Source organism: Sorex araneus, chromosome 4, assembly GCF_027595985.1.
Source record: "Sorex araneus isolate mSorAra2 chromosome 4, mSorAra2.pri, whole genome shotgun sequence".
In the NCBI taxonomy this organism is placed as follows: Eukaryota; Metazoa; Chordata; class Mammalia; order Eulipotyphla; family Soricidae; genus Sorex; species Sorex araneus.
This window is the reverse complement of record NC_073305.1, coordinates 158,765,351-158,784,229: the sequence shown is the minus strand read 5'-3', so window position 1 is coordinate 158,784,229 and position 18,879 is coordinate 158,765,351. Positions and strand designations below refer to the sequence as shown.

Genomic DNA, 18,879 nt, shown 5'->3' with positions numbered 1-18,879 from the left:
GTAGCCCCTCCAGTGAATGAAACTGTAAACTTGTTGTATATGGTCTTTCTTAAGTTCCTTTTATTCCCATTTTAGTGAGATATTTTACCATGAAGTGGATGTTTGATTCTGCCTAAAGTTTTCTCAAGATCTGTTGATATAAGCATATGATTTTGTATCTTTCTTTGTGTTGATGTGATATATATATGTATATATTAAATTATTTGCATCCCTGGGTAAATCCCGCTTGATCATGATATATAGTCCTTATAATGTATTGCTGAGTTTCCATCACTAAGATTTTTTTCTTAATCTTTTTTATTCTTTCAAAGAATCAGCCTTTGGTTTTAATGATTTTTATTTTACCATTGCTTTTAAATTTTAATTTACTTTTATCCACTTTAAACATTTTTTATTTGGGTGATTCATCTAGTAGTGCTACAAGGCTACTTACTCTCAGTTCAGTGACCAGGGTCATCACAGGCAGTGCTTAGGAAATTATGCAGATGCAGTTCTAGGAATTGATCCTCTGGTATGCGAAACATGCACTCTGGCCTGTTGAGTTATGTCTCTACCCTCTACTCCAGTTTTCAGTATGCTTTTTCTTCTGTTAACTTGGAGTTTCAGTTGTTGTTCTTTTCCTAGTTTCTTAGATTAGTTTGTTTATTTGAGCCTCTTCTTGTTTACTGATATAAGCCCATATGTAAGCCAATGCTACATTACTTTTGTATTCCTTCTGTTTTGTTAGTTTATGTCTTTATCCACATTTGTTTCCAGAAATTAGTTTTGATTCCTTGACTTCCTCATTGACCAAGTAGCAATGAACAGCATGTTGTTTTGTCTCATAAATGTTTGACTTTTTGCTAGATTTCTTTGTATGCTTGATTTTGACCTTCCTTTGTGATATTAAAAGATTTTTTTAATAATTTCTAGCTTCAAGATTTTATTGAACTTGATTTATGTCCCAGAATGTGGTATACCCTAGAAAAAAATTTTTGCCTACTGTAGAAGAATATTCAGCATTGGAGGGGTGCAATGTCCTATAATGTCTATTAGCCCAGCTCGTCTAACTCCTCATGTGTCTATAGCTTCTACATTGACATTCTTTGGTTGGTGAGAGTGGAGTGTTGAAACCTCCTACCACTATCATGTTGTTTATTTCTCTCTTCAGGCCTAGTAGTTTGTTTATCATCATCATCATCCCATTGATTGTTGATTTTCTCAAGCAGTCTCCATTCGTCCTAGCCCTGAGATTTTAAAAGCCTCTCTTTACTCATCCCTCCCAACGGTGCCTCATTGGAGGCTCTTTCAGGGTCATGGAATGAGACCAATCATTGTTACTGGTTTTAGGAGAGCCTGGCAAGCGCCGCATGGTGTATTTATATGCCAAAACCAGTAGTTTATTATTTTAAATATTTTAAGGCTCCTTCATTTCCCCCACTTATGTTAATAGAAACAGTTATATATAAACATCTATCCTGACTTATTATTTGTGCTGTAAAAATATTTTGTCGGATGTAAATATGGCTCTTCCTACATTTTCTAGGTTAATTTTTGTTTTTATAATTGATTTAAACCTTCTATTTTGAATCTATGTTTTTTTGCTTGCTTGCTTTTATTGTTGTTTTGAATAAGCCCAGCTTTGCTCAGGGCTTACTCCTGGTTGTGCTCAAGGATATGGTTGTGCTCAAGGATAATTCCTGGTGAGCTCTGGGAACCAGATGTGGTCCCAGGGATCAAATCTGTGTGCAAGGTAAGTTGCACTATCACTTTGGCCCCACTTTGAACCTACATTTATCAATGAGGTTCAAATGGCTTCCTGTTGGGTTTTGTTCCCTGATCCATTCCATCTCTTTTTGGTGAATTTAGACCTTATCAATTAGTGAAATTCTTAATATAAAGAAATTCATTACTATTTTAGTAGATGGGTTATAGGGGTTTTTACAATTTTTTTTTTAAGTTTACCCAGGTTTGAGTCCTCTGTCCCTCTTGGAGAGCCTGGCAAGCTACCGAGAGTATCTCGCCCGCACACCAGAGCCTGACAAGCTACTCGTGGCATATTTAATATGCCAAAAACAGTAACAAGTCTCAAAATGGAGACATTACTGGTGCCCACTCAAGAAAATGGATGAGCAATGGGATGACAATGACAGTGACAATGATATTTAAGTGGGTTTTTTTTTGGGGGGAAGGGGTGCATAGGGCATATGTGACACATCCAGTAGTGCTCAGAGGTTATTTCTGGCTCTATCCATAAGGGTCACTCCTGACAATGATGAGAGAACCTTATATAGTACGAGAAATTGAACTGAGGTTCCACATGCAGGCATTGTCTTTACCTCGTACTACCTCTCCAGTCCCTATCTATCCCTTTGCACTTGGATATTTGTTTTCTGTGCAGTGATCAGATTCCATTTTCCTCTTCATACTTGCTTTTTCTGAGTCTTTTGTATTGAGACTATCGTGAGGTTTTTATAGAAAATGCTAAACTTTAATTCTTGTTTGAATTTAAAGTCAAGATCAAAGATAATACATTATTACGCTCCCTCTCCACGCTTTATATTTTTAAATTATTTTGCTACTTCTGATTGTGGTTATTTAACTTTTATAGAGGACACTTTTTTATTTCTGTCTAGTCAAGTTAGTGGTTATGAATTCATTTAATTTTCATTTTTCTTTAAGAACATATTTTTCACTTTAAGTATTAGTGATAACATCCTGCATAGATTAATCTTGATTAGAGGTTTTATTTACACTTCGTATGTATCATGCCATTCCATTTTGTCCTGTAGAATTTGAGTTGATAAGTATTCTGGGAAACTTATAGGAAGGGGGTTCCATTATAAATGCATGTTATTTTTCTCATTTTGCTTTTCAGAGTCTATCTGTGTCTTTAGCATTTGCCATTTTAATTATAATGTACCTTGGCATATATTTATTTAATTTCATTTACAACTCATTGACCCTCTTGAATCTGGTTATATGTCTTCTTCCTAAATTTGAGGAAATCCTCAGCTATTATACAAATTGGCAATGATGAGGATCTGTGTTCAAGCAGGCCTGGGCACTGTTAGGGGTTCTTATCACAAATTCCAGGCAGTGCATGTGGCTCTAGGCTTCTATGTACTAACCTTTGGAAGTCTGGGTACATAAGGGACTTTAGCTGCTATGACACTGATCACTGATAATAAGTGGGCCTTGACAGTGATGGGACTCAATTCTCCTAGTCACAGAGATTCTCATTTAATGAATGAGTTAAGAAATGAAAAATGTAAGTTTGATCTTGGTGAGGTCTGTCCTGAGATGGTGGAGTAGGGCCAGGGGTATGGTGGTAATTTTGGATTGTGGAAGCAAGTTAGCTGCTGGGGGCTCCACTTGGGTGGGCACCAGCCTAACCCACCCAGCGCCCTCTACTTTACCCCAGTCTGTTCAGCCATGCACTGGTCCAAGCTTAACTGTGGTTTTTTGATCTCTTTTGTGATTTATTTATGGGTCTCTGAAATAAAGCCATAAATGAGTTTCTATAGTTGAGCCAGAGGTGGTTTGTGGGCATGGCTCCCACATATCTAACTTTTGGCCGTTTAATTTTTTGTGAACCTTTTCTTAAATCACTCCAGAGTTCAACTAAGTCGAGAACAGTCACTGTTTTTCTTTCTCAGACTTAAGTTTCTGTTTAACACGTAGCTAAGTCTTTTTCTTGGGAGGTGGGGGCACCTCCATATTTGCTCAGGGCTTACTTCTGGCTTTGTGCTCAGGGATCACTTCTGGTTGGCTCAGGTATCATCTTAGTCATCATTTTATTATTTTTTTTCTTTTTTGGGTCACACCCAGCTATGCTCAGGGATCACTCCTGGCTCTGTACTCAGGAATTACCCCTGGCTGTGCTCAGGGGACCATATGGGATGCTGGGAATCAAACCAGGGTCGGCCTCATGCAAGGCAAACACCCTACCCGCTGCACTATCACTCCAGCCCCATCTTAGTCACCATTTTAAAGGAATCTCTTTAACATTTGCCTCTAAAATCTCTTGCACTAATTTATAGTTTCGTCAAGTGTTCTAGAGTTCCTTCTTTTTCACATCTTCCCTAATGCTTGTTTTCAATCTATCTTACCAACATAAGGTTTACAATTTTGACTTGCATTTTCCTCATGAGTGATATTGAGAATGCTTTTATGTGTTTATGGGTCACTTGTATATTTTTTATGTGTCTGTGTGCCATTTGTAAGTTATTCTCTTTAGAACCCTTTACAGTACTCTTAAATGGTGTTAAGGTCATAACAAAAAAAGGAAAAAAGAGAAACAAAGAATTGCCACAGATTGGAGGAGACAGAAGAAATGTTTCACAAATACAATATGGTATCCTAGATTGGATACTGGAAAAGGTAATAGATACTTGTGAAAAATTGAAATTCAAATAGTAAATTTGTTTATTTCACAATGTTATTTTTTTAGTTTTAACAAAAACTAGTATTATGATCATAGATGATGATAACTTTGTGGAATTTGGGTGGATTGTATGTGTAAATTTGATAGAATCTTTGTAACTCTATAAGTTCATAATTATTACAAAGGGGCCTTAAAAATTAAGAGGAAGAAGAACATATTGAGGTAAAAAGAATAAATCACAGAAATTGGAAATACCCTAGTATATTATTGGAAAGCTTTTAGGGGAGAGATAGGTGCAAATAGAAATAAGATTCTTTAATTCAGCAGAGTGCAAGCAGAATTCAAATCACACAAACCATAGAATATTAAGTGACTATACAATAATATACTATCTGAACTGGGAAACTTTGAGAATAAAAGGAGGAACTTATCTGGGTAGACACTGATAAATAATGCATTAATAGGAACTGTTGTGGGGAAAGTACATACCATGAGTCTATAAGAATGCCACGTTAAGGGACATGGACTTTATTTTGAGTGCAATTATGTTTTTAATAATGCATATTCCTTTTGTCCATTGTTACTCATTTATTTTTATTTTTTATATTGAATCACCATGAGCTACAGTTACAAAACTTTCATGTTTGAGTTTCAGTCATAGAATGATCGAACACCCATCCCTCCACTAGTGTACATTTTCCACCACCAAAGTCCCCAACATCCCTCCAACCCCATCCCATCCCTCCCCCTGTCTCTATGGCAGACAATCTCACTTTTATGCTCTCTCTATTTATGGGCATTATGATTTGCAATACAGATAATGAGAAGCCATTATGTTTGGTCCTTTATCTATTTTCAGCACAGATCTCTCATCCCGAGCGATACCTTCAACCATCATTGACTGAGTGATCCCTTCTCTATCTCAGCTGCCTTCTTCCCCAGCTCATAAGGCAGTCTTCCAACCGTGGAGCAATCTTCCTGGCCCTTGTGTAATGCATATTCTTAAAGCACTTAAAGCCATCAAACTTTTTAAAAAGTTTTACAGTCCGCAGCTGATACATTAAAAAATAACTGGTGATAGGGAGCATAATAGCCGGTATTACACTTATTTCTTTACAAAACTATGTCTCAGAGTCTTTAATTTACTAACAAACCCAATATCTTCAAGAATATATAAAAATGTCTCACAAACATTTTCTAATAAATGTTCTCTGATTCCTTCCCTTAACCTATATAGTATCATAATCTTGACTAATGAAGTACTTATATTCAGTTATGCATGTATTTATTTTTAAGTTTATAATGGAGTGTTTGAGACAACTGACTGCTCAGTGCTTGGGCTTTCGCTAGGTTTTCAGGAAACCATCTGGGGCTAGGGATCAAATCTGGGCTTCCCATGTGAGCAAGCATGAGCACTCTCTCTCTCTCTCTCTCTCTCTCTCTCTCTCTCTCTCTCTTTCTCTTTCTCTCTCTCTCTTTCTCTTCTCTTTCTCTCTTTGTCCATCCCAGCACTTTATTTTTAATGAATATAGTTGCTAGGATGCTATAATCACAAGAATGGTATGTAATGGTACTTTAAAAATTTGTGCTTTCCGAGTGCCCAAGAACAGACGACTGGCTAAAGAAACCTTGGTACATCTACACAACAGAATACTATGCATCTGTTAGAAAAGGTGAAGTCATGAAATTTGCATATAAGTGGATTAACATGGAGAGTATCATGCTGAGTGAAATGAGTCAGAAAGAGAGGGACAGACATAGGAAGACTGCCCTTGTTTATGGAATATAAAATAACAAAATGGGAAACTAACAGCAAAGAATAGTAGAGATAAAGACCAGGAGGATTGCACCACGGCTTGGAAGCCAGCCTCACATGCTGGGGGAAAAGGCAGCTCAGAACAATTGTGGGTTTCACATCATGCTATAAATAAAAGCTAAAGCTTTATAACAGCTTGTCTCTCTGATGTCTTGTCTTGTTATATTTTTATTTATATGTCTTTCACTTCTCAAGCAAGATCACATGGTGGTCATTTAAAAATATTTTTAGTCCAAAGACTGTTATTTCAAGAGGGAATTACCTCCTAGTCACCAGAATATCTATTCTAAACCCAGGAGCAACAGCAGTGGCGACTTCCCCATTCTGCATGGCAGTGCTTATTAGGTGATATTTATAGCCATCTAGACACAACAAATCTGCAAATGATTCCCACTTGAAGGCTTCTGATTGGTCATTAAAATTTATATTTTAAGAACACACAAAAATTACTAGCTTAAAATTTCAAATTACAATTATTGAAATATGAGTCACACGTCCAAGTGTAAAGCACTTGAGAGGGGAGGAGTAAAATGGCCACTTGTTTAACCTGCAAAAACTTTGAACCCTACTGGTTCAAGACACCTAGATGAATTTCACTAAATGGCATGCAGATATAAAATTATGATTTATGAAATTCCTGTCTACTAACAAGATGAAGAAAAGATAATTTTTTTATTCTAATAATCTATTTTTTTTTCAGGGTTTCCCTAACTCTGGACTGGAGTGATAGCACAGCGGTTAGGGCATTTGCCTTGCATGCGGTTGAACCGGGTTCGATTCCTCTGCCCCTCTTGGAGAGCCCAGCAAGCTAAAAAGAGTATCCCGCCCGCATGGTAGAGCCTGGCAAGCTACCCATGGCATATTCGATATGCCAAGAACAGTAACAACAAGTCTAACAATGGAGACGTTACTGGTGCCCACTGGAGCAAATCGATGAACAATGGGATGACAATGCTATAGTGCTACAGACCCTAACTCTACTTTCCCTTCACCCATTGGACTGCAAATGGGTGAAATCTATTCTTAGGTTTTCAAAAACCTAAAAAGAATCAACTTACAGTGTGTTGTAAAAAGTGAAAATAGGAATGAGACCAGGAGGAATCAGACAGCTGAGCTTTGGTTCTAGTTTAGTCTGTGTGGTACAGATCACTTTAGAAGCAAACTTACTTCAATTCTGTCACAGCGTGTTGTGCTATTAACTCTCCCAAAGCCTCTTGTTCTATCAAGATCACACTAAAATATGCAGTCTTTACTTCCTGGAAAGTCCCAGTTCCTTCTACAGAGGTGAGCTCTTCTCAAGACAGTGCTTTGAAGCAGAGGGAGCAGGGAAATGAAGAGTTGGACTAGAGGTGACCCAGGACAGTGGTGGAGGATCTTGGGCACTTTGGTGGTGATGGGATGCAGTAACTTTAGACATCAATATTATGGTTAATCTAAAGATTATTGTTGTAATTAATATTGGATATGCCAAAAACAGTAACAATAAGTCTCTCAATGAGAGACGTTACTGGTGCCTGCTTGAACAAATCGATGAGCAACAAGATGACAGTGACAGTGACAGTAATTAATATTATTATATTATTGTATTGTATTACTTATATTACCATGTTGTATTACTTTTAATATTCTTGTGTTATATTATTGTATTGTATTGCACTACTTAATATTATTGTAACCTAAAATTTTTATTGTAACCTAAATATTAACCTTGTTATTCCTACTTAAACAATTATGAAATATAAAATTATAAAAATTTAATGGTACAGACTATAGGCATTTAAATTAATTAAGCAACTCTTGTGGTCTGGTAGAGTATATTGAATGAAATGTGACAGTTTTTCTTAAAAAAGTGTCTCTTAAAATTTTTTCTTAAAAGTGTTTTGCCTGACTTAAATGTATTTCCTAAATTCACTAGCCCCATCTTTATTCTTAAATTCAATACATACATTTCAGTTCTAAATTTACTTGAACTTTCTGTGACATGTGATATCATCAACAATTTCCTCTTTTTAAAATAATTTCCTGTATTTGTCATTTACCTTTGGCTTAATTCCTCTTTTTTTGATTATTCCTTTATCAGATTTTCTTTCTCTGATGTCTCCTAAGCAGAAGTGTATAACAATTCATTCTTAGAGTTAGTGAGCTCACAGCCTCAACTTGAATCCAGGCTTACTTCTAAAAATACCTGTGAGACACTGGACATTTCAAACTGGATATTACTTCCACAGTATTGTAATTAAGCATCCCTAAATCCAAATTCACTGGTTATTGGAGTTTATTTCTTCATTTCACCCATTCCATTCTCAAAGTGCATTTGCTTTATTAGCCACCTTTGATCTCAGATAGCTAGATCATGTCCAGCTCAGCTTCAAGTACTCTAAAAGTAGAAACTATCTCTTCCATTTTTTTGTATCTAATGATTTCAAAATCTTTTCTATTTATTTCTCTAAGCTGTCCTCACCTTTCACCTTTTCTGTATTGTGTTTGCCTTAGCGCATTTTCAGTATCTCTGATATTGGGGAGACTCTTAATTGCTAGGTACTATAATTTCAACAGCTTCCTAAGTTATTTCAGTTAGTTTGTCTGTCTGTCTGTCTGTCTGTCTGTCTGTCTGTCTATCTGTCTCTCTCTCTCTCTCTCTCTCTCCCTCTCTCTCTCTCTCTTTTAGTCTTGGTATTACTTCCCTTTTAATTTCCCTCTTTCTCTGAATGTTTTTATGTCAAAGATTAACAAGGACATTACATCTTTGCTTAAAATTCTTTATAATCAGGTTTAGTTCTGATACGTAAGTCATTTACCCACATATACTCTTTTCTTCTGTTGACTTACTTGCCTTTCCTATCCATCTGCCTTCGATCTACCTATAATTTACTCAAAACATCTTTTTAATATTGAGGTATCTTTAAAGAGAGATGTCTAAGAATTTATACTTGCCCGTGCTTTGATACATTTTTAGTTGCTCTTCTTTTTGTCTGAATGTCCTTTCCCATCTTATTTTCCCAGTGAATGTTTACATATCCTAAAGATTTTGTTATCACGTCTTCTCTGGAAGGGTCTCTGACCCCATCGTCAGGCATTTATCTCTGGGCTCCAATGTGCTGAATACAAATTTATGATAGATTCATTTACAATGATCTATGAAATATTTCACTCCTTGAGTTTTTTTCTTTTTTCTTTTTTCATAATGTTGGAGTACTGCTATTTATTCAGCCTTTGACTAAGCTGATTAAATTGTGCATGAACTCTACTTTTTCTTATTTTATCCAGAATGTTAATTTTATTATTATTTTCCCCTTGTCTCTTTTTTTGACTCACCGTGAGATAGTTACAAAACTTTTATTTTTGAGCTTCAGTCATAAAATCATCAAACACCCATCCCTTCACCAGTGTACATTTTTCACCACCAAAATCCTCAGTATTTCCCCACCCCCACTCCTGTCCCAACCCTTCCCCTGCCTATGTGGCAGACAATTTCCCCCATACTCTCTCTTTTCTTTGGTTACATTCAATATTTTGACACCAGTCACACCACCATTCAAACCTGTCAAAAAGGCAATGCTAGATGACTTGTTTTGTATTGCTTATTATGGATAGAATATAATGTCCAGGAGATTCTGTGTCTTCTCTTCCGGGAGCTTTAGTTTATTGTCTCTGAGTCTTTGTCATTGATGATATTACATGGCTCCATGGGGGACTGGTGAGGGGGGGCGGTTTGTGGTTATGACTGTTAAACTACTGGAAAACTGGGGACCTGGATGGAGGAGGCCCCATCCGGATCCAAGCAGGCTTGAAGATCTCACTCATGGGTTCCTGCGTACCTGGGTTTTCTGGTCAGTCTGTTCTCCAGTGAGGTTCATGAAGTCTTGAGTGAGGCTCGTCCCCTCTTGGGTGAGGTCATCCAAGCGTGTGGAGTGTCCTTGAGCACTTGGAGGTTGGGTTCTGGAGTTTTTCGGCTGCTGGGACCCTGCTTGGGGCAGGGAGGGAGGGCAACTCAACCCGCCCCTCGTCAGAAGTGTCTGGGTGAGGACAGCTTGGTGCAGGTCAGGAGATTCTGTGGTGCTCTCTTCTGGGAGCTTTAGTTTATAATCTGAGTCTTGGCCATTGATGAGATGACATGGCACTAAGGGCGGTTTGTGGGTGTGACTGCCAAACTACTGGAAAACTGGGGACCTGGGGGGAGGAGGCCCAGTCCCGATCCAAGCTGGAGATCTCAGTCACGGATTCCCACCTACCTGGGCCTAACTGCGTCTTTTGATCTGTTTCGAGATTTATGGGTCTCTGTAATAAGGCCAATAAGTATAGCTGAGCTGAGGTGATTTGTGAGTGTGTCTGCCACATACCTAACTTTTGGCTGTTTAATTTCTTGATAAACTTGGCCCCATGTTGTTGGGGTCTGGCCAAAGGCACAGGAGCGATTTGGGGGTATCTGGAAGTCTGAAGGCACCATCAGGCTGCTGATGCACTCACCCCACAGGTATTGGTTGACCTGCTGGTGGCACTATACCTTCGTCCTTGAGTTTCTTAAAGAAAATACTATACTCTAGTCATGTCAGTATCTGCAGTGACTGACACATTACTGGCACATGGAGTACTCTATTTGTTGAATGACTGACACAGTAGAAAGAGTTTGGGTCTCTGAATTAGGTGCTTGTCACTTGTGCTGTTTATCTGTATGCTTTTGATAATTTCGGGGTTTGTTTTCTTTAATCTGGGAAATGGGCAAATAGAAGTAAAATTTTTTAAGTCTTTCTCCAACTTAATCATCCTATGGTGATGTTATTTAATTTGATTTTATTTTTTGCTTTTTGAGTCACACCCGGCGATGCACAGGGGTCACTCCTGGCTCTGCACTCAGGAATTACCCCTGGCGGTGCTCAGGGGACCATATGGGATGCTAGAAATCAACCTAGGTGGCCCGCGTGCAAGGCAAAAGCCTTACCCACTGTGCTATCGCTCCAGCCTCCATGGTGATGTTATTATACTTTACAGAGGGACTGAACCAATTATTGTTAGCTTGCTTTCAGGCCACACCCAGTGGCGCTCAGTGCTTACTCTGTGCTCTGGGATCACTCCTGGCAGTGCTCAGGGATGCCAAGTACCACTTCAGCTTTTGCTGCGCAAGGAAAATGCCTTACCTGCTCAACTGTGGTTCCGTCCCCCAAGAGACTGGAACAACTTATCTGACTGAGAATATTTTATAAAAATTGAAGACCCGTGGAAAAAGCGATTTGACATATGAATCAGAATTTCCACTATATCTTAACAAAACAGATTAGTGAATGAAATTAGGCTTGTATTCCTAAAAGTCTACAATAATCTCTGGTTGAATCATGCTGCCCCTTTCAATGTACCTCCTGCTGGTCAGCAAGACCAACGCCCCGCCCACCACCCCCTTTTCAAAGAGGTAAAGTGTAAAAACTATGCGCGCTGAAGGGCACGTGTTCTCGGGCTCTTTGGGTGGCTCTGTCTCACCACCCGCATTCGGTGCTCTGGAGCAGCTGTGTGGGGGCTGGATCAGGACAGCTGTTGGCCAAGGACCGTCAAGGTAAGAACGAGGACCAAGTTGGTTGCTGGTTAGTTACCATTTATTCAATCTTCCATCTTTCTCATCTCCCGCACTCCTTCAGACAGCTCCTTCCTCTCTCTGGATGTCTAGCAGCCTTCTGCCTTCTCTAGTCTCTCCTCCTACTTGTCTCTCCCACCTTGCCCTCTAGGCTACACCCAGCCAGGTAGCAAAATCAACAAAAGAAACCCCTTCCTGACTCTTAAGGTGTTTTTCTCCTTTCCTCAGTCCAAACACTCATTAACATCTTGATACTAGTTATTTTTGTATGGACATAGCAAGAGATACTTTGAGGCTTGCAAGGCAGCTCTCCTGGCAACATTTTGCCAGACTCAACTACAGCACTCAGGCCAGATTAATCATTCCTCACCCTAGCAGGGTCCAAATCTAGTTATCACTGTTTGGATCACAACAACAGTTGTCCATGATCAAGCTCTCAACTTATACTTAAGCATTAGGCACTTTGGCCAGGCCCATCTTGATGCCAGGGTAGCACACAACTCACCGCTTGCCCTGGGTCCGTCTCGTCCCTTGTCGGGACCCTGCTTTTGGGGGTGCTAGGAAGTAAAGGCAGCTGAGGCTTAAAGGGTTGAGAGAACAGATGCCCAGGAGGAAAATATCATGTAGAGTCAAATGACTTCCAGGTTATAAAAGCATAGCATTTGCTAAGTCTTCCTGTGTCCATACAAAAAGGACATTGCTCTGAATAAACTATGCAAAGGACTCAAGAAGAGAAAAACAATATTTACAAGTCAACAGAACACTAAGAAAGAAGCTACAAATAAACAAAGAGGAATGGGAGCACTGTAATGGGAGTAACCCAATAAACCTAAACTACCTTAGGCTATGTTATCCTACAGTAAAGAGAACGTAAGGTGCTGTTTATCACACTTACACTTTCTTGAGTAAAGATGAGAAATTAAAAACATTTAGTGTTCTCATTCATCTCTTAAAGTAGAAAGATTAAAAAAGGGAGAGGCCATTGCGTTTCTTCTCGTTGGCTCATCTCACACTCTTATGTACTATGCGTGTCTGACACACGTTTGCAAAAATGCCAAACCCCGTAGCATTTGCTCAAAATATTCTGTTTCCGCTCACCTCTACCCAAGTGCCTCTGGACTTTTGATGTATTAATGAACCTTTCAGAAATATCAGTTTTGCCCTCACACACAGTAAGGTGCAAGCTAATCTTATCTTCTAATTAATTTGCTGAGGTATTTCGCCTGAAGCAATTGATGCTTTTCACTTGACAATTCTATTGTTTTGAACTTTAGGATATTCTCTGCGGTTCCCCACCCCCCTAAAAAAAAAAATCCTGCCTTTCAAGCATGCTTAGAATGAACGGCTTGTGGCTATAAAAATTTACTTCCTAATGGAGCACACGGAGGTGACTCCACTCTCTCCTTCATTGTTCCCCCTCGAACTGCGGACTTGTGATCCCATATTTTATTGGGGCGGTGAGTACATTCTACCGCCGTTAAGCGTTAGGAAGCAAGACAGGCATGAGCTGATGGGGCGGGCTAAAGACACGCACCCACAGAGACCCGCCTCACTCGAGAAAGAAGACAGCTTCCCTCCATCCCCGTTTCTTGTTTCTTGCAGGCAGAGAAAGGTGTTCACCGTCTGCACCTTTAGCTTCCAAGAACAACTTTGAATTTTGCTCGTACGTCCTTCATCCCCCCGCCCCCCCCAACCCCGCCACTTTATAAGCTTAGCTCCAAGGGGGCGGGAGGACAGCGCTTGTCACTCATCTTCCCGGGCCAATAGACGTGCAGCAAGCCACGCCTCCTTTCTGAGGACTGAGTCGCGGGCATGCGCACTGAGCGACCCAACGCCGCCGCCCATCAGCTGAGAGCCGTCGCTGGGGCAGTGCGGACGGTGGGAACCGCCGGCCCCGAGCGGAGGAGCCGGAGGAGGAGCGCGCCCTGGAGGAGGTCAGGGTAAGAGGATCCTGGGAAAGGGGGTTCCCTTGGCTGCGTGTCCCCGAGCCACGGCGACCCCCGAGCCGCCCGCTCCTCCTTGTTTGTCCGCATTGTCAGGGGCCCGTGGCTGGCTTTGCGGCAGGCGTGTTGGCGAGGCGGAGGGCGGCGGCCGCGGGACCGTGCGGGGCCGCCGCTGCCCTTGTGCCCCGCCGGGCCGGGCGCGGGGCGGTGCGGTGGGGCCGGTCCGGCGCCCGACGCCCTGGGGACGCCCCGGGGCCTCCCTTCCTCCCCGGCCGCTTCCCGGGTGCAGCCGGGCGGGGCCGGAGCCGGCCGGGGCCCGGCGCAGGAATCCGGCTTCTGCCCGCGGCAGGTCCCTGATTGAGCTCTTTTGTAACGCCTGGTTCCGCCAGGAGACCCCTTTAAAAGTGCTCGTCTCGCGCGTTCGAGGACCTGGACAGCGGCGGTGGCCGCGGGAAAGGCTCCGCAGAGACGTTCGCTCCGCGGACACTCGTTGTAGTTGGTGTTTCTGTTCGGTCTGATGACTGACATACTCGCTTTGATCACTGTACATGTCATTAGTTGGTCTTCATAAAGGCCTCTGCGCTGTTTTAAGATGCCATCCCCGATCTTTGATGTTTTTTTTTTTTTTTAGGGTCCTTTAAAAAACATTCAAGCAAGACCCCGCCCTCCCCACCCCTGCACTCAACCCAGCATTGCTCTTTCCCATTCAAATGCTGTATTGTTTGCTTTCTTTTCTTTTTTTTTAAACACACACACACAATTTGTTTAATTCAGATCAATGTCTTTTGATTATCGCCAGCAATAGTTCAAACTTGCTCGGAATCTGGAAGAAAAGGAAGTGGTTATGAAATGCTGTGCTGTTTAGTAACCTTGGGGGTGGGCGTGAGTCTCCCCAGCACCTAAAACCCAGAGCCTTGTCCTGGTGTGGACAAACTTCTGCTTTACAGACTTCTTTGAGAAGTTTGCCTCAAGGCTTCCAGTTAGTTCAGAATTATGTTCTAGTTTGGAAGTGTGTGTCGAAGTTAATATGATATCAGATTAATTCGTTAAAGTCTGTATCTTTTTTATTTCAGGGTTCCCTCTCCCCGCACACCCCCCCCCCACACACACACTACTGCTCCCAGTAACAAATTCACACACACACCACACACACACACACACACACACACACTACTGCTCCCAGTAACAAATACACACACACACACACACACACACACTACTGCTCCCAGTAACAAATACACACACACACACACACACACACACACACACACTACTGCTCCCAGTAACAAATTCAACCGTGATTTGAGTTAGGATTGCAAATGTGGGTGGTTGAAAACTGAATGACACGAAACACCTGCAAGGCAGTCTGACTCAACTTTATCTCCGCTCTACTTGATTTGAAAGTTTAGTGTGTGAAAGAGTGAAAAAGAAGTCCTAAATTAAGTTTCGTGACCTAATAGTCACAAAACTATGGTTTCATAGTATAGTAGTTAATTGGCTAGGGGGCTGAGCTAGAACGCAGGTAATATAATTTGCTTGGAGAATACTGAGGTCCGCATTCACCCTCACATTCCCCCTTCAAAGTACCTATGCACCTGCCACTATGGATTCCACAGAAAAACAGTGTTGTCTCTAATATATTGTTACAGAGGTAGAAGTAGGTAATAAGCAAGATATGCAGTCGCTCATTTCAAGTAAGGCAGCAAGTTAGAGATCCCTGCAGAGTGGCATACTTCTCATTACAAATCCCAGTGGTCGCCGAAAATTTCCCTAGCATGTGATGGGAAGTTGGGGAAAAGAAAGCAATCACATGGAGATCATGGGATAACTTCCAGGGCTAGGAAATGACACCTAGAGAAGTCCCAGAGGCAGCAATAAGCCTGGAAATTCAGAATCTGAAAGAAAGCAGAATTCAAATATCTTTGGAAGGCATTAGTTAACCCTCAGACTGGTATGTGTTCCTGGGAAGTAAATGTGTGCATTATTTATTTTGCAAATGTTTATTAAACACTCATTGGAGAAGAGAGCAGTTCACACACAGTCTTCCCCTCGGGGAACTTCTGTTTTGAGACATGATATGGAGAAAGTCTAGGGCTTTATGCTCATGCTTACAATTAAGAAAATGAAACTATTTCTACTTCTCTGTCCATGCTATATTTGTAGAGCGGGCAATTTATGCTTATTGATTCTATAGTGTGTCTAATAGTAACCCAGGGCGGGGTTGGACATTGAAGATTTTTATCTTGATCCATCTTTGGTACTCTGAAGATTCACATTTTGAATATTCTACTTTGATCTTGTCTTTGACTATTATTTCATATCTTCATAAAAAGGTTATTAGAATGCTTAGAGGAGCACTGTTCAATAGAACTTTCTGCTATGATGGAAATGTTCTAAGCTTCTGATCACGTACATATGACTTGAGCACTTGGAGGGTGGTGATTGCAACTGAGGAACTGAAATTTTCATCTAATTTCATTTTAATGTGTGTAACCCATGAAGATAGTGGCTTCATTGTCAGATAGCACAGGTATAAGATAATAAGTTGTCATTTTGATCAGTTATTTTGATCTGTTTTGAATTCCGAACAGGCTTTCAAAAGTATTCACTGAGTGCCATAGTACTCTTTAGCTCTGGATTAGGTGCTAGTGGTTGATGAGGAAAGCAAACAGCAACTAATAACTTAGTTGACTTAGCCCATATGCAAAGTTAAACTTTTATGTTCTTTTATAGTTAGCTGCCTATAGGACATTTTGTCTTTTTATCTTATTTCATCATAAAAGCCATTCATTGTTGCATTTTTTCTTTCTGATTTTTATTGAGGTACTACGATTAAGGTAGTATTAATTTTATGTATTTGTCATTGCCACAGCACACTAGCCACACTTCCTAGGGAAGAGTGGCCGCTTCCCTCCACCCATTTCCCCTCCCATCAAACTACTCCCTAGATATGCATAGGTAAATAAAGCTCAATTCCTGAAATCCCACGTTATATTGTAGATATGACTGTGGAGTAGCAGAAAAAGTAATCTGTTTAGTTCTGTTACCTTGACCCACTTAGATGAGACTTTTACCAAGTCTGTTCCTCACCTAAAGATTGGATTCAGTGAAATGTCATACAGGGTCTCCAGAACAGTGGTAAACCAGTTTCTCTAACTGAATGGTCGTAATTTTGTTACACAGGGAAATGTATAACATTTTTTATTTGTATAACATTTGTTTGACATTTTTATATAACTGTTCAGTGTCTAAAACATAGACTTTAATTTTATCTCTTTTGCTTATATTAAGCAAGTTCTTTTCATTATCCCTTTGTTTCTTCATGTGAAAAATAAGAATAATGACTCTACTATCCTTGTAGGCTTATTATAAGAACCAGTTGAAAAAAGAAATGTAAATGCTCAGAGCCAGAGCTAGAGTACAGTGGATAAGGCTCTTTCCTTGAACATGACTGACCCATGTTCAATGGTGCCAGGCTCAATTCCTGGTACCATATATGGTCCTCCTAGTCCCATCAGGAGTGATCCCTGAGTATTGTGAAGTGTGGCCTCAAAACAACAACAAAAAGAAATATAAATATCCTAAACACCCTATATGTGAGATCTGAGTAAATATTAGCCATTATTTATCTTGTTGAATCTTATGTATTTTTATATCATTGTTCGCAAATTGCTTTTCTTTACCCCTAACTGAGATGAGGTGATCACACTGTATTCCTTCTCTAAGAAAAGTTCAGCGATTCCAACAGTAGCAGCTTTTTGGTTAAATGAAGCCCAGTTTTCTCACCAGTTAAACCTTTCTCAAATTCAGTTGTTTGAGTAAAGGAAAGAGAAAAACTTGGTGTTTTTTGTAGTTTTAATATTTGCAGCCAAGTGGTTGTTTCTTGGATGAGAAGAGGGCCTTGAAAAACAGTAAGATTCAATGCTGTTGGCCAGGCAAACGGAAGTAAAGATAAACCAATCAGACTATATCAAACTAAGCAGCTTGTGCACTGCAAAGGAAAGATTGACAAGAATAAAAAAGACACTTCACAACTAGGAGAGAATGTTTGCCCAGCACTCATCTGATAAAGGGTTGATGATATCCAACATACATAAAGAACTGGTAGAACTTTACAAGAAAAAAAAATCAACAAACCCCATCAAAAAAATGTGGGGCAGAGAAGAACAGAAACTTCCTCAAAGAAGACATACACATGACTAAAAGGTATGTGAAAACATGCTCAGTATTAGTGATCATTAGGGAAATTTAAAACATGAAAAAATAAAATGAGATTATCACCTTACACCTTACACCTGGCATACGTCACAAAGAACTAAAACAACCAGTGTTGTTGTAGATGTGGGAGAAGAGCAGCCATCATTCATTTACTGCTGATGAATATGTTGACTGGATCATTCTTTTTTTAAAATATTACAGACAGTTTTCAGAAAATGAGGAATTGAGCTTACATATGACTCTGTATTTACACTTCTTTGCATCTACCCCCAAGGACTCAAAAACTATTCAGATAAATCATTTGCACTCCCGTGTTCATTGCAGCATTATTCATAATAGCCAAAACCTGGAAACAACCCAGGTGTCCAAGAACAGATGACTGGTTAAAGAAACTGTTGTACATATACACAGTGGAATACTCCATGGCTTTAAGAAAAGTTGAGATCGTGCAATTTGCACCTATGTGAATGGATCTGCAGAATATCATGCTGAGCGAAGTTAGTCAGAAGAAGAGGGACAGACATCGAATGGTGTCCCATATGTGTAATTCATGGAAACATATAACGTAAAAGGAAATAACAAATGACCAAAGACAAAAAAAAACCTTGAAGACTGGTCTTCAGTAGGAATCTTAGGGGGCTTACTGGTGGTGGTGGGGAACACGGGGGCGGGGGGGGGGGGGCGTTGGGGGAGGGGAACAGGGGACACGGGTCTAGTGGTAGAAGTGGTTACTCTGCTAGAGGGTGTGGTGCTGAAATACTTTATGTTTAAAACCCTACCAAAAAAACATTTTTAAAAAAGAAAGAAAACAGTTAAAAGGTTTATAGTAGGTTTGCCTGAGTTTTGAGAATTATTGAAACTGCTACAGTACTAAATTCAAGACATGAATTCAAGGTGACAGGATCAATAATTATCCCCTACAGTTGGGCAGTAGAAGGCATTGGGTAATAAAGTGGTTTTGATGCAGGTGCAG

General features: G+C 40.2%; 1 protein-coding gene across 3 annotated transcripts in view; it reads left to right on the top strand.

Annotated features, from left to right (window-relative positions):
- Positions 1–13,569: 13,569 nt before the first annotated feature.
- Positions 13,570–18,879, top strand: part of STX7 (syntaxin 7) — a 45,911-nt gene continuing 40,601 nt past the window's right edge. For 2 of the 3 annotated variants that reach the window (XM_055135388.1, XM_004609035.2), the window contains exon 1: positions 13,570–13,685. The gene's annotated coding sequence lies outside the window, so the exon portion shown is untranslated. The remainder of the gene's footprint in view (positions 13,686–18,879) is intronic. The other variant, XM_055135387.1, reaches the window with a different exon arrangement.